The sequence below is a fragment of the Lepisosteus platostomus genome, chromosome 5 (genome assembly GCF_059453375.1).
Source record: "Lepisosteus platostomus isolate fLepPlt1 chromosome 5, fLepPlt1.hap1, whole genome shotgun sequence".
NCBI lineage: Eukaryota > Metazoa > Chordata > Actinopteri > Semionotiformes > Lepisosteidae > Lepisosteus > Lepisosteus platostomus.
This window is the reverse complement of record NC_142615.1, coordinates 11,246,119-11,260,255: the sequence shown is the minus strand read 5'-3', so window position 1 is coordinate 11,260,255 and position 14,137 is coordinate 11,246,119. Positions and strand designations below refer to the sequence as shown.

The 14,137-nt window shown below is 52.7% G+C and overlaps 12 non-coding genes across 12 annotated transcripts; 6 read left to right on the top strand and 6 right to left on the bottom strand.

Moving 5' to 3' along the window:
• Nucleotides 1-1,221: 1,221 nt before the first annotated feature.
• trnav-cac (transfer RNA valine (anticodon CAC)) lies at nucleotides 1,222-1,294 on the top strand. The gene has a single exon. It is a non-coding gene; the product is annotated as a tRNA-Val (tRNA).
• Nucleotides 1,295-1,915: 621 nt separating this feature from the next.
• On the bottom strand, nucleotides 1,916-1,987 carry trnad-guc (transfer RNA aspartic acid (anticodon GUC)). The gene has a single exon. It is a non-coding gene; the product is annotated as a tRNA-Asp (tRNA).
• A 1,024-nt stretch (nucleotides 1,988-3,011) lies between these two features.
• Nucleotides 3,012-3,084, top strand: trnaf-gaa (transfer RNA phenylalanine (anticodon GAA)). The gene has a single exon. It is a non-coding gene; the product is annotated as a tRNA-Phe (tRNA).
• A 109-nt stretch (nucleotides 3,085-3,193) lies between these two features.
• Nucleotides 3,194-3,266, top strand: trnav-aac (transfer RNA valine (anticodon AAC)). The gene has a single exon. It is a non-coding gene; the product is annotated as a tRNA-Val (tRNA).
• Nucleotides 3,267-3,840: 574 nt separating this feature from the next.
• On the bottom strand, nucleotides 3,841-3,912 carry trnah-gug (transfer RNA histidin (anticodon GUG)). The gene has a single exon. It is a non-coding gene; the product is annotated as a tRNA-His (tRNA).
• A 694-nt stretch (nucleotides 3,913-4,606) lies between these two features.
• trnav-cac (transfer RNA valine (anticodon CAC)) lies at nucleotides 4,607-4,679 on the top strand. Its single transcript has one exon. It is a non-coding gene; the product is annotated as a tRNA-Val (tRNA).
• Nucleotides 4,680-5,300: 621 nt separating this feature from the next.
• Nucleotides 5,301-5,372, bottom strand: trnad-guc (transfer RNA aspartic acid (anticodon GUC)). Its single transcript has one exon. It is a non-coding gene; the product is annotated as a tRNA-Asp (tRNA).
• A 1,023-nt stretch (nucleotides 5,373-6,395) lies between these two features.
• trnaf-gaa (transfer RNA phenylalanine (anticodon GAA)) lies at nucleotides 6,396-6,468 on the top strand. Its single transcript has one exon. It is a non-coding gene; the product is annotated as a tRNA-Phe (tRNA).
• A 109-nt stretch (nucleotides 6,469-6,577) lies between these two features.
• Nucleotides 6,578-6,650, top strand: trnav-aac (transfer RNA valine (anticodon AAC)). Its single transcript has one exon. It is a non-coding gene; the product is annotated as a tRNA-Val (tRNA).
• A 574-nt stretch (nucleotides 6,651-7,224) lies between these two features.
• On the bottom strand, nucleotides 7,225-7,296 carry trnah-gug (transfer RNA histidin (anticodon GUG)). Its single transcript has one exon. It is a non-coding gene; the product is annotated as a tRNA-His (tRNA).
• A 1,089-nt stretch (nucleotides 7,297-8,385) lies between these two features.
• On the bottom strand, nucleotides 8,386-8,458 carry trnav-aac (transfer RNA valine (anticodon AAC)). The gene has a single exon. It is a non-coding gene; the product is annotated as a tRNA-Val (tRNA).
• Nucleotides 8,459-8,565: 107 nt separating this feature from the next.
• trnaf-gaa (transfer RNA phenylalanine (anticodon GAA)) lies at nucleotides 8,566-8,638 on the bottom strand. Its single transcript has one exon. It is a non-coding gene; the product is annotated as a tRNA-Phe (tRNA).
• Nucleotides 8,639-14,137: the final 5,499 nt, after the last annotated feature.

Genomic DNA, 14,137 nt, shown 5'->3' with positions numbered 1-14,137 from the left:
GAGCCGATCATTTGCAATTGGGCTGTGCCGACAGACCAGGTCGAGCTCTGTCGGCTCAAAAGCAGCGCAGGACCTGCAAGAACAACAGAAAGATTAGCATCCAGCGGGGGCCTCTTAGTGAGCCCAAGAGCTCATCAAGAATCGGCTCCAGCAACAGGGCTGGGCGCATTGTTCAATTCTCCGCCCACTCTCGGTGTAAACAAGTCCCTCCTGGTCTCTGCTTGAAATGCACTTTCCTGCGTTTGCTTTGGTGTAACTGGCTTCCCCTGCATGGGCGAATGTGAAGAAGATCCTTAGTAAGTCATTGAAGAAAACCGAGAAGAGGTCGGAGTGGCCTCTGTCGTTCATCAACGATCCAGTCAGGCAGTACTCCTCTGTAAAGCGCCGTTCGTTCACATCGATTGGCTTTTTTTTGCCTTCATTCGTGCGAGTAGTAAAAGCAGACGCCCCTATTCTGCCGTCACCCGGATTCGAACCGGGGTTGTTGCGGCCACAACGCAAAGTACTGACCACTATACGATCACAGCGAGTTACCGAGACACACGCGGCAGGGCGGAAAGGGCTGTGCTCTCTTCGTGTGACATAATTCGGAAAAGTCCTGACGTTGCATTTCAACTGAGCCCCAGTATACATCGACCCTTCGACACTCTGAGTGACAACTCTCTTGCGTGTTTTCTCATAGTTATGTAGTTTGCTTGCATGATGCCGGGAACAGCATGGATGTTCGCTGCCATATAGTCTAGCGGTTAGGGTTCCTGGTTTTCACCCAGGCGGTTCGACTCGGTTTTGCCTCCTGCTTTCCAAAAGATCAGCACCGTGTACGAAAGAGCCGCATTAAAACTACTCGAACGTGCAAAACGTGCGAGAAGAGGGGGCGCTTGTTTCCAACCGAAACTTCTCGCGTGTGAGACGAGCTGATCATCGCTGTGGGAGGGTTACTCTGGTAGACAGGGCTGACCTTCGGCAATAGGATTTATAGTCTCCAAGATGATATTTGCACTTTCTGGGGAGGCGACTTTCTCCACTTCAGTAGCCCGATTTCATCGATTGCGTGGAGAGGGCTGTAGAATGTGGCGCCGCCTTTCCTGCTCCGTCCATGACAGGCGTGCTGGTCTCTGGAGAGAGAGCACGGTCCATCAGCGCACTCCAATAAAGGCACTGGAAGCAGCTGAATCGCATTGGCGAAGCTCAGCACTGGGCCGCTGGGCACGTCTTACCACCGTTTCCGTAGTGTAGTGGTTATCACGTTCGCCTCACACGCGAAAGGTCCCCGGTTCGAAACCGGGCGGAAACAGACATCTTTTGTCGCCAGGCACAAAAGGGGATTGGGGATTCGCCTAGCGCTGTGATCGAACAGACCCACTGGACCCACCTCTTAGTGTGGCGGGATCTGCACAGTGCATGTCACAGCGCATCCTGCTTTCACTTCAAGGCGCGTCCTGATGCACCCCAGTCTCCCGCGTGACAGGTGGGGACAGGTGACAGGTCCTATACTAACGAGGAAGACATCGCTCTCTCCGACCCCCGGCATCGTGTCCCGACCCACCGTGCTGGAAGCCGACGCGTGCTGTGATTCCTTTACGGAGCAGAAATGACAACCGAGGAGCCGAGAGATCATTTCAGCATTTCGCGTCTGAACGGAAAACACAAACGACCAACTCGGAATGACTTGCCTTTGACGCTTCTCAAAGCGTTCTTTGTGCATCGAACAGACCCACTCACCTCTTAGTGTGGCGGGATCTGCACAGTGCATGTCGCAGCGCTTCCTGCTTTCACTTCAATGTGCTTCCTGATGTCGAGTCGACTGCCGTGCGGAGGCTCTGAAAGCGAGAGCAATGAAAAGGTGCACGACGCTGTGAAAGAAAACAGAGAAGTGAAAGGCAGTCATTTCTCTAAGGAGGTGAAAGAAAAGCTACTCCCCGTCGGGGAATCGAACCCCGGTCTCCCGCGTGACAGGCGGGGATACTTGCCACTATACTAACGAGGAAGACATCGCTCTCTCCAACCCCCGGCATCGTGTCCCGACCCAGCATGCTGGAAGCCGACGCGTGCTGTGATCCCTTTACGGAGCAGAAATGACAACCGAGGAGCCGAGAGATCATGTCAGCATTTCGCGTCTGAACGGAAAACACAAACGACCAACTCGGAATGACTTGCCTTTGACGCTTCTCAAAGTGTTCTTTGTGCACGACGACTGCGCCGCCTAGCAGATACAAAGGGGTTGTACAACTTTGAACTAGCAAATGGAAGAGGGCTAAGCCCCCTCTCTTTTAGCCCAGGTTCGATCTGTCTCCCAGAATCACCAGGGCGCACACACACACACACCCGTGCCGTTGAAGTGCTCTGCTTCATTTCTAAGGGCAACTCAACATTCACTCCTACCCCGAGTGCAGAAAAGACAGCATCCACAGCAACAACAGCTCAGGTCTCTGCACAGGAGCTAAGCTGCCCTCATCTCCTCTGCTCTGCGGCTCCTGCGGAGTGGAGTCCTGCCTGGAGCCGTGTTTGCAGGCGGCGGCTCCCCGCGCCCTGTCTGTGCGTCGTGTCCAAGAGCTCCTGGGAGGAAGAGAGAGCCCTCCCACTCGGGGGCTTTTCCACGGTCTGTGTGAGGAGGGGCGGGTGTGTCCAGTAGCTTATCGAGCGGAAGCCTGGGGCGGCGGAGAGCTGTGATCGTGCAGACCTTGAGGTGTCACCTCTTTGTCTGCTTTCCCGCCCCCCCTCCGCCCAAGCTCTGCTCCAAAGTAGCCCGGCAACCCCTCACACCTGCACGTGTCACAACCTAAGGTGCGGTCATGAGACACCCATGGGGTGTCGTTCTGTTCTTGCTAATTGTTTCCTGCCCGTCGCAGGCAGGAGTCCATGCGAGGAAGATGCGCTGGACAGAGCTCAGAGGGCGCAGCTGGGTGGCTTTCCTTCTGAGTGACGTTCCTGCAACACTCTCCCGCTACTCTTGGTGCGCTCATGCCACAACACAGGAAGGCTGGAGCAGGTGGCTGTGGGCTTTGCGCACCGCCGAAATAGCTCAGTTGGGAGAGCGTTAGACTGAAGATCTAAAGGTCCCTGGTTCGATCCCGGGTTTCGGCATTTTGTTTCATCGCGCCCTTTGTTCCTCTCTCCAGCGCCACCTGCCTAAAGTGACGCGTCCCTTTCTCAGCCCGAAACGCAAGCGAGACACCAGCAGCAGTCCCTACAGGTTTCCGTAGTGTAGCGGCTATCACGTTCGCCTAACACGCGAAAGGTCCCCGGTTCGAGACCGGGCGGAAACAGCCTCGTTTTGCACGCTCCTGTACTTCACAGAGGTCTTGAGCGACCGGTCATTTGTTCCCAATGTATTTCCGGTGCCTTCGTGCACTCTTGTACCAAACGCACGTTCCTTCTGTACGCGGAGCCGATCATTTGCAATTGGGCTGTGCCGACAGACCAGGTCGAGTTCTGTCGGCTCAAAAGCAGCGCAGGACCTGCAAGAACAACAGAAAGATTAGCATCCAGCGGGGGCCTCTTAGTGAGCCCAAGAGCTCATCAAGAATCGGCTCCAGCAACAGGGCTGGGCGCATTGTTCCATTCTCCGCCCACTCTCGGTGTAAACAAGTCCCTCCTGGTCTCTGCTTGAAATGCACTTTCCTGCGTTTGCTTTGGTGTAACTGGCTTCCCCTGCATGGGCGAATGTGAAGAAGATCCTTAGTAAGTCATTGAAGAAAACCGAGAAGAGGTCGGAGTGGCCTCTGTCGTTCATCAACGATCCAGTCAGGCAGTACTCCTCTGTAAAGCGCCGTTCGTTCACGTCGATTGGCTTTTTTTTGCCTTCATTCGTGCGAGTAGTAAAAGCAGACGCCCCTATTCTGCCGTGACCCGGATTCGAACCGGGGTTGTTGCGGCCACAACGCAAAGTACTGACCACTATACGATCACAGCGAGTTACCGAGACACACGCGGCAGGGCGGAAAGGGCTGTGCTCTCTTCGTGTGACATAATTCGGAAAAGTCCTGACGTTGCATTTCAACTGAGCCCCAGTATACATCGACCCTTCGACACTCTGAGTGACAACTCTCTTGCGTGTTTTCTCATATTTATGTAGTTTGCTTGCATGATGCCGGGAACAGCATGGTTGTTCGCTGCCATATAGTCTAGCGGTTAGGGTTCCTGGTTTTCACCCAGGCGGTTCGACTCGGTTTTGCCTCCTGCTTTCCAAAAGATCAGCACCGTGTACGAAAGAGCCGCATTAAAACTACTCGAACGTGCAAAACGTGCGAGAAGAGGGGGCGCTTGTTTCCAACCGAAACTTCTCGCGTGTGAGACGAGCTGATCATCTCTGTGGGAGGGTTACTCTGGTAGACAGGGCTGACCTTCGGCAATAGGATTTATAGTCTCCAAGATGATATTTGCACTTTCTGGAGAGGCGATTTTCTCCACTTCAGTAGCCCGATTTCGTCGATTGCGTGGAGAGGGCTGTAGAATGTGGCGCCGCCTTTCCTGCTCCGTCCATGACAGGCGTGCTGGTCTCTGGAGAGAGAGCACGGTCCATCAGCGCACTCCAATAAAGGCACTGGAAGCAGCTAAATCGCATTGGCGAAGCTCAGGGCTGGGCCGCTGGGCACGTCTTACCACCGTTTCCGTAGTATAGTGGTTATCACGTTCGCCTCACACGCGAAAGGTCCCCGGTTCGAAACCGGGCGGAAACAGACATCTTTTGTCGCCAGGCACAAAAGGGGATTGGGGATTCGCCTAGCGCTGTGATCGAACAGACCCACTGGACCCACCTCTTAGTGTGGCGGGATCTGCACAGTGCATGTCACAGCGCATCCTGCTTTCACTTCAAGGCGCGTCCTGATGCACCCCAGTCTCCCGCGTGACAGGTGGGGACAGGTGACAGGTCCTATACTAACGAGGAAGACATCGCTCTCTCCGACCCCCGGCATCGTGTCCCGACCCACCGTGCTGGAAGCCGACGCGTGCTGTGATTCCTTTACGGAGCAGAAATGACAACCGAGGAGCCGAGAGATCATTTCAGCATTTCGCGTCTGAACGGAAAACACAAACGACCAACTCGGAATGACTTGCCTTTGACGCTTCTCAAAGCGTTCTTTGTGCATCGAACAGACCCACTCACCTCTTAGTGTGGCGGGATCTGCACAGTGCATGTCGCAGCGCTTCCTGCTTTCACTTCAATGTGCTTCCTGATGTCGAGTCGACTGCCGTGCGGAGGCTCTGAAAGCGAGAGCAATGAAAAGGTGCACGACGCTGTGAAAGAAAACAGAGAAGTGAAAGGCAGTCATTTCTCTAAGGAGGTGAAAGAAAAGTTACTCCCCGTCGGGGAATCGAACCCCGGTCTCCCGCGTGACAGGCGGGGATACTTGCCACTATACTAACGAGGAAGACATCGCTCTCTCCAACCCCCGGCATCGTGTCCCGACCCAGCATGCTGGAAGCCGACGCGTGCTGTGATCCCTTTACGGAGCAGAAATGACAACCGAGGAGCCGAGAGATCATGTCAGCATTTCGCGTCTGAACGGAAAACACAAACGACAACTCGGAATGACTTGCCTTTGACGCTTCTCAAAGTGTTCTTTGTGCACGACGACTGCGCCGCCTAGCAGATACAAAGGGGTTGTACAACTTTGAACTAGCAAATGGAAGAGGGCTAAGCCCCCTCTCTTTTAGCCCAGGTTCGATCTGTCTCCCAGAATCACCAGGGCGCACACACACACACACCCGTGCCGTTGAAGTGCTCTGCTTCATTTCTAAGGGCAACTCAACATTCACTCCTACCCCGAGTGCAGAAAAGACAGCATCCACAGCAACAACAGCTCAGGTCTCTGCACAGGAGCTAAGCTGCCCTCATCTCCTCTGCTCTGCGGCTCCTGCGGAGTGGAGTCCTGCCTGGAGCCGTGTTTGCAGGCGGCGGCTCCCCGCGCCCTGTCTGTGCGTCGTGTCCAAGAGCTCCTGGGAGGAAGAGAGAGCCCTCCCACTCGGGGGCTTTTCCACGGTCTGTGTGAGGAGGGGCGGGTGTGTCCAGTAGCTTATCGAGCGGAAGCCTGGGGCGGCGGAGAGCTGTGATCGTGCAGACCTTGAGGTGTCACCTCTTTGTCTGCTTTCCCGCCCCCCCTCCGCCCAAGCTCTGCTCCAAAGTAGCCCGGCAACCCCTCACACCTGCACGTGTCACAACCTAAGGTGCGGTCATGAGACACCCATGGGGTGTCGTTCTGTTCTTGCTAATTGTTTCCTGCCCGTCGCAGGCAGGAGTCCATGCGAGGAAGATGCGCTGGACAGAGCTCAGAGGGCGCAGCTGGGTGGCTTTCCTTCTGAGTGACGTTCCTGCAACACTCTCCCGCTACTCTTGGTGCGCTCATGCCACAACACAGGAAGGCTGGAGCAGGTGGCTGTGGGCTTTGCGCACTGCCGAAATAGCTCAGTTGGGAGAGCGTTAGACTGAAGATCTAAAGGTCCCTGGTTCGATCCCGGGTTTCGGCATTTTGTTTCATCGCGCCCTTTGTTCCTCTCTCCAGCGCCACCTGCCTAAAGTGACGCGTCCCTTTCTCAGCCCGAAACGCAAGCGAGACACCAGCAGCAGTCCCTACAGGTTTCCGTAGTGTAGCGGCTATCACGTTCGCCTAACACGCGAAAGGTCCCCGGTTCGAGACCGGGCGGAAACAGCCTCGTTTTGCACGCTCCTGTACTTCACAGAGGTCTTGAGCGACCGGTCATTTGTTCCCAATGTATTTCCGGTGCCTTCGTGCACTCTTGTACCAAACGCACGTTCCTTCTGTACGCGGAGCCGATCATTTGCAATTGGGCTGTGCCGACAGACCAGGACGAGCTCTGTCGGCTCAAAAGCAGCGCAGGACCTGCAAGAACAACAGAAAGATTAGCATCCAGGGGGGGGCTCTTAGTGAGCCCAAGAGCTCATCAAGAATCGGCTCCAGCAACAGGGCTGGGCGCATTGTTCCATTCTCCGCCCACTCTCGGTGTAAACAAGTCCCTCCTGGTCTCTGCTTGAAATGCACTTTCCTGCGTTTGCTTTGGTGTAACTGGCTTCCCCTGCATGGGCGAATGTGAAGAAGATCCTTAGTAAGTCATTGAAGAAAACCGAGAAGAGGTCGGAGTGGCCTCTGTCGTTCATCAACGATCCAGTCAGGCAGTACTCCTCTGTAAAGCGCCGTTCGTTCACGTCGATTGGCTTTTTTTTGCCTTCATTCGTGCGAGTAGTAAAAGCAGACGCCCCTATTCTGCCGTGACCCGGATTCGAACCGGGGTTGTTGCGGCCACAACGCAAAGTACTGACCACTATACGATCACAGCGAGTTACCGAAGGTCAGCCCTGTCTACCAGAGTAACCCTCCCACAGCGATGATCAGCTCGTCTCACACGCGAGAAGTTTCGGTTGGAAACAAGCGCCCCCTCTTCTCGCACGTTTTGCACGTTCGAATAGTTTTAATGCGGCTCTTTCGTACACGGTGCTGATCTTTTGGAAAGCAGGAGGCAAAACCGAGTCGAACCGCCTGGGTGAAAACCAGGAACCCTAACCGCTAGACTATATGGCAGCGAACAACCATGCTGTTCACGGCATCAAGCAAGCAAACTACATAAATATGAGAAAACACGCAAGAGAGTTGTCACTCAGAGTGTCGAAGGGTCGATGTATACTGGGGCTCAGTTGAAATGCAACGTCAGGACTTTTCCGAATTATGTCACACGAAGAGAGCACAGCCCTTTCCGCCCTACCGCGTGTGTCTCGGTAACTCGCTGTGATCGTATAGTGGTCAGTACTTTGCGTTGTGGCCGCAACAACTCCGGTTCGAATCCGGGTCACGGCAGAATAGGGGCGTCTGCTTTTACTACTCGCACGAATGAAGGCAAAAAAAAGCCAATCGACGTGAACGAACGGCGCTTTACAGAGGAGTACTGCCTGACTGGATCGTTGATGAACGACAGAGGCCACTCCGACCTCTTCTCGGTTTTCTTCAATGACTTACTAAGGATCTTCTTCACATTCGCCCATGCAGGGGAAGCCAGTTACACCAAAGCAAACGCAGGAAAGTGCATTTCAAGCAGAGACCAGGAGGGACTTGTTTACACCGAGAGTGGGCGGAGAATGGAACAATGCGCCCAGCCCTGTTGCTGGAGCCGATTCTTGATGAGCTCTTGGGCTCACTAAGAGGCCCCCGCTGGATGCTAATCTTTCTGTTGTTCTTGCAGGTCCTGCGCTGCTTTTGAGCCGACAGAGCTCGACCTGGTCTGTCGGCACAGCCCAATTGCAAATGATCGGCTCCGCGTACAGAAGGAACGTGCGTTTGGTACAAGAGTGCACGAAGGCACCGGAAATACATTGGGAACAAATGACCGGTCGCTCAAGACCTCTGTGAAGTACAGGAGCGTGCAAAACGAGGCTGTTTCCGCCCGGTCTCGAACCGGGGACCTTTCGCGTGTTAGGCGAACGTGATAGCCGCTACACTACGGAAACCTGTAGGGACTGCTGCTGGTGTCTCGCTTGCGTTTCGGGCTGAGAAAGGGACGTGTCACTTTAGGAAGGGGGCGCTGGAGAGGAACAAAGGGCGCGATGAAACAAAATGCCGAAACCCAGGATCGAACCAGGGACCTTTAGATCTTCAGTCTAACGCTCTCCCAACTGAGCTATTTCGGCAGTGCGCAAAGCCCACAGCCACCTGCTCCAGCCTTCCTGTGTTGTGGCATGAGCGCACCAAGAGTAGCGGGAGAGTGTTGCAGGAACGTCACTCAGAAGGAAAGCCACCCAGCTGCGCCCTCTGAGCTCTGTCCAGCGCATCTTCCTCGCATGGACTCCTGCCTGCGACGGGCAGGAAACAATTAGCAAGAACAGAACGACACCCCATGGGTGTCTCATGACCGCACCTTAGGTTGTGACACGTGCAGGTGTGAGGGGTTGCCGGGCTACTTTGGAGCAGAGCTTGGGCGGAGGGGGGGCGGGAAAGCAGACAAAGAGGTGACACCTCAAGGTCTGCACGATCACAGCTCTCCGCCGCCCCAGGCTTCCGCTCGATAAGCTACTGGACACACCCGCCCCTCCTCACACAGACCGTGGAAAAGCCCCCGAGTGGGAGGGCTCTCTCTTCCTCCCAGGAGCTCTTGGACACGACGCACAGACAGGGCGCGGGGAGCCGCCGCCTGCAAACACGGCTCCAGGCAGGACTCCACTCCGCAGGAGCTGCAGAGCAGAGGAGATGAGGGCAGCTTAGCTCCTGTGCAGAGACCTGAGCTGTTGTTGCTGTGGATGCTGTCTTTTCTGCACTCGGGGTAGGAGTGAATGTTGAGTTGCCCTTAGAAATGAAGCAGAGCACTTCAACGGCACGGGTGTGTGTGTGTGTGCGCCCTGGTGATTCTGGGAGACAGATCGAACCTGGGCTAAAAGAGAGGGGGCTTAGCCCTCTTCCATTTGCTAGTTCAAAGTTGTACAACCCCTTTGTATCTGCTAGGCGGCGCAGTCGTCGTGCACAAAGAACACTTTGAAAAGCGTCAAAGGCAAGTCATTCCGAGTTGGTCGTTTGTGTTTTCCGTTCAGACGCGAAATGCTGACATGATCTCTCGGCTCCTCGGTTGTCATTTCTGCTCCGTAAAGGGATCACAGCACGCGTCGGCTTCCAGCATGCTGGGTCGGGACACGATGCCGGGGGTCGGAGAGAGCGATGTCTTCCTCGTTAGTATAGTGGCAAGTATCCCCGCCTGTCACGCGGGAGACTGGGGTTCGATTCCCCGACGGTGAGTAGCTTTTCTTTCACCTCCTTAGAGAAATGACTGCCTTTCACTTCTCTGTTTTCTTTCACAGCGTCGTGCACCTTTTCATTGCTCTCGCTTTCAGAGCCTCCGCACGGCACACGACTCGACATCAGGAAGCACATTGAAGTGAAAGCAGGAAGCGCTGCGACATGCACTGTGCAGATCCCGCCACACTAAGAGGTGAGTGGGTCTGTTCGATGCACAAAGAACGCTTTGAGAAGCGTCAAAGGCAAGTCATTCCGAGTTGGTCGTTTGTGTTTTCCGTTCAGACGCGAAATGCTGAAATGATCTCTCGGCTCCTCGGTTGTCATTTCTGCTCCGTAAAGGAATCACAGTACGCGTCGGCTTCCAGCACGGTGGGTCGGGACACGATGCCGGGGGTCGGAGAGAGCGATGTCTTCCTCGTTAGTATAGGACCTGTCACCTGTCCCCACCTGTCACGCGGGAGACCTGGGTACATCAGGATGCGCATTGAAGTGAAAGCAGGATGCGCTGCGACATGCACTGTGCAGATCCCGCCACACTAATAGGTGAGTGGGTCTGTTCGATCACAGCGCTAGGCGAATCCCCAATCCCCTTTTGTGCCTGGCGACAAACAAAGTCTGTTTCTGCCTGGTTTCGAACCGGGGACCTTTCGCGTGTGAGGCGTTGTGTGTCTGTTTTAATGTTTATTTATACGTTAATACTCTTGTTTTGTGTTGGACGCTCAATGTCTGTCATTACTTATGATAGACAAACGCTTTTAAACCTGAGGACAGACTCCTTAATGTCATCAAACAACTTTTTTTCACGTACCGGACTCCACCTGCTGGATCGGACAAAGATGCGGCGAACAACAACAACAGGTGGGCAGCAGACGCCGGGGAAGACGAGGCGGCGTGCTAGCGCGACTACGAAGGCGTCCGCACAGACCACTGCTGCCGTCTATTTTGTTAGCTAATGTTCAGTCACTGCACAATAAGATAGATGAGCTACATTGTCGGATCAACGCGGAAAGGGACCTGAGGTATTGCTGTGTTTATGCCTTCACTGAAACCTGGCTGAATGCATGCGTCCCGGACACCGCCATCCAGCCAAAGGGGTTCACCGTTTACCGCATGGACAGAAACCACCAAGCAACCGGCAAACACAAAGGCGGAGGCGTTTGCTTCCTGGTTAACAGCAAGTGGTGCACCGACGTGAAGGTAATCTCTAAATCCTGCTCGCCGAATCTAGAACACCTGACCATAAAATGTCGACCCTTTTATTTGCCGAGGGAGTTTTCCGCCACTATTATCACAACCGTTTACATTCAACCTCAAGCCTGCGTGGAAGCAGCACATAGCGAACTCCACGACATTATCAACAAGCACGAAAACTCCCACCCAGAAGCCGTCTCAATTGTAGTTGGGGACTTCAACCACTGCAATCTGAGGAAAGTTCTGCAAAAATACATTCAGCATGTCACTGAACCGACAAGAGGAGGCAATATTTTAGACCACTGCAACACAACAATAAAAGGAGCATACAAAGCGCTTCCCAAACCGAGTTTCGGTAAGTCGGACCACATCGCTCTCCTGTTGCTTCCTGAGTACGAACAGAAGCTGAAGACCTCCCCCACTGCGAACAGGTCAGTGCGTTGTTGGTCTGAGGAGGCGGAAAGCAGGTTAATAGTCTGCTTTGATAGTACAGACTGGGACGCATTCAGAGCTCCCGACACAGATTTAAATGAGTATACGGACGCGGTCACCAGCTATATTAAATACTGCACCGACGTTTGTGTACCAGAAATTAAAATTAGGTCATTTCCCAATCAGAAACTGTGGTTCAACCACGACATACGCAATAAAATAAAAGATAGATCCACCGCGTTCAAATCGGGGGACGAAGAGCTGTACAAGAAATCACAGTATGCATTACAGGAAGCCATAAAACGCGCCAAACGGAGCTACAGAGTGCGGCTTGAAACGCAGTGCGCTGACACCCGGAGGCTGTGGAAGGGATTACAGTCAATCACAGGCTACAAGGGCTGCAGCCAGGAGATTGACACGAACAACGCATCCCTGCCTGACGAGCTGAACCACTTCTATGCCCGCTTTGATGCTCTGAACACGGGCACTGCTGAGAAGACCCCAAGTGTGCAGGGCGAGTTTGTCCTGAAACTCTCAGAGCAGGACGTGCAGAAGACTCTGAGCAGGGTGAAAATCCGTAAGGCTGCAGGGCCTGATGGGATACCACCTCGCGTCCTGAGGACATGTGCAGCCCAGCTGACCACAGTGTTTACGGACATCTTTAACTCCTCCCTGTCACGGTCCATGGTCCCCACCTGCTTTAAAAAAAACACTATTGTTCCAACCCCCAAAAAGACAAAAGTGACATGCCTGAATGATTACTGCCCAGTAGCATTAACATCTGTGGTGATGAAATGCCTGGAGAAGCTGGTGTTGTCACATATCAACTCCTCCATCACAGAGTCCCTGGACCCCCTGCAGTTCGCCTACCAGAACAACAGATCAGTGGATGATGCTGTCTCCCTGGCTCTGCATACAGCCTTGGAACACCTGGACACTAAGAACTCTTATGTGAGAATGGTGTTTGTGAACTACAGTTCAGCATTCAATTCCATCATACCCAGTCAACTGGTGACAAAGCTCAGGGGATTAGGTCTGTGCAACTCTGTCTGCAACTGGCTGCTGGACTTTCTTATTGAGAGACCACAGGTGGTGCGGATAGGCAATAAAACATCAACACCACTCACCCTGAGCACTGGAACCCCACAAGGCTGCTGTCTGAGTCCAAGGTTGTACTCCCTATTTACTCACGACTGCACAGCAAGACACAGCAACAACCGCATCATTAAGTTTGCCGATGACACCACTATAATAGGACTGATCAGTGATGATGACAAGTCCACTTACAGGGATGAAGTTGTACAGCTGCTTAGGTGGTGTCATAGCAATAACCTGGACTTGAACATAAAGAAAACGAAAGAGCTAATAGTGGACTTTCGGAGACACAGGCCATACACTCACAGCCCACTCAGTATTGATGGAACGGAAGTGGAAACAGTCACCAGCTTTAGGTTTTTGGGAATTCACATCTCTAAAGATCTAACCTGGACTGTGAACACTGACTCTATCATCAAGAAGGCTCAGCAGCGCCTTTATTTCTTGAGGTGCCTCAAGTGATGGGGGATGCCAATACATGTGTTGGTGAACTTCTATTGCTGCACCATCGAGAGCATTCTCACCAACGGGATCACTGTGTGGTATGGTAACACCTCTTCGCGAGAAAGAAAGGCACTACAGAGAATGGTCAATATGGCCCAGAAGATCATCGGCTGCGGTCTCAACGAGATTAAACAGCTCTATGAGGACCGCTGCCATGGTAGAATTCTGGCCATCACAGAGGACAGTCACCACCCCGGGCATGAGCTCTTCACCCCACTGCCCTCAGGCAAGAGATATAAGAGCATACGGACACTTAACACTAGATTCTTCAATAGCTTCTATCCACAAGCAGTGAGACTGGCGAACAAATTTAGCCATCCCCCTCGGACCACACCTACACCATCACCATCTACCTCTTTATGATTTCTTATCTATTGCACATCTCCAGTCATTGTTTACACGTCTGTATTGTTTACATTCAAACTGTCTACATGTTTACTTGCACATTGTCTATTGTTTGTTTGTACATTGTCTTGATGCACTGTTTGCACTTTGTCTTGTTTTTTACACTTGTTTTACAATCGAGAGACTTTCTGTAAGTAAGAATTCCATTGTACCAGTACCGGTTACATATGGCAATAAAGTTCAAGTTCAAGTTCAAAACACACCAGCAAGTCCACCTCTGAATGGCTTAAGAAAAACAAAATGAAGACTTTGGAGTGGCCTAGTCAAAGTCCTGACCTGAATCCGATTGAGATGTTGTGGCATGACCTTAAAAAAGCGGTTAAGGCTCGAAAACCCTCCATAGTGGCTGAATTACAACAATTCTGCAAAGATGAGTGGGCCAAATTTCCTCCACAGCATTGTAAAAGACTCATTGCCAGTTATCGCAAACGCTTGATTGCAGTTGTTGCTTCTAAGGGTGGCCCAACCAGTTATTAGGTTTAACTAAATGTTATCCACAACTTCAAACACCTGTGAGAAACGGGCAACTGCAGTGTTACGCCTGCTGGCTCCACAGATAATCCTTTTTTGAAGTTTAAGGAGAGGATTTCTTTGTCAATTCAATTAAACGTTTCAGAAATGCTGAACTATTGATGTGTTTCACACGCAGCACGGGCTCTCCTTTGCTTACAAATATTTTTTTTACACCAATTTACTCAACTACGATTTTGCTGAGCATTTTGTTTGCTTGCTTCCTATTGTATACTGCGCTGATTTCTGTATTGTTCAATTTCCCT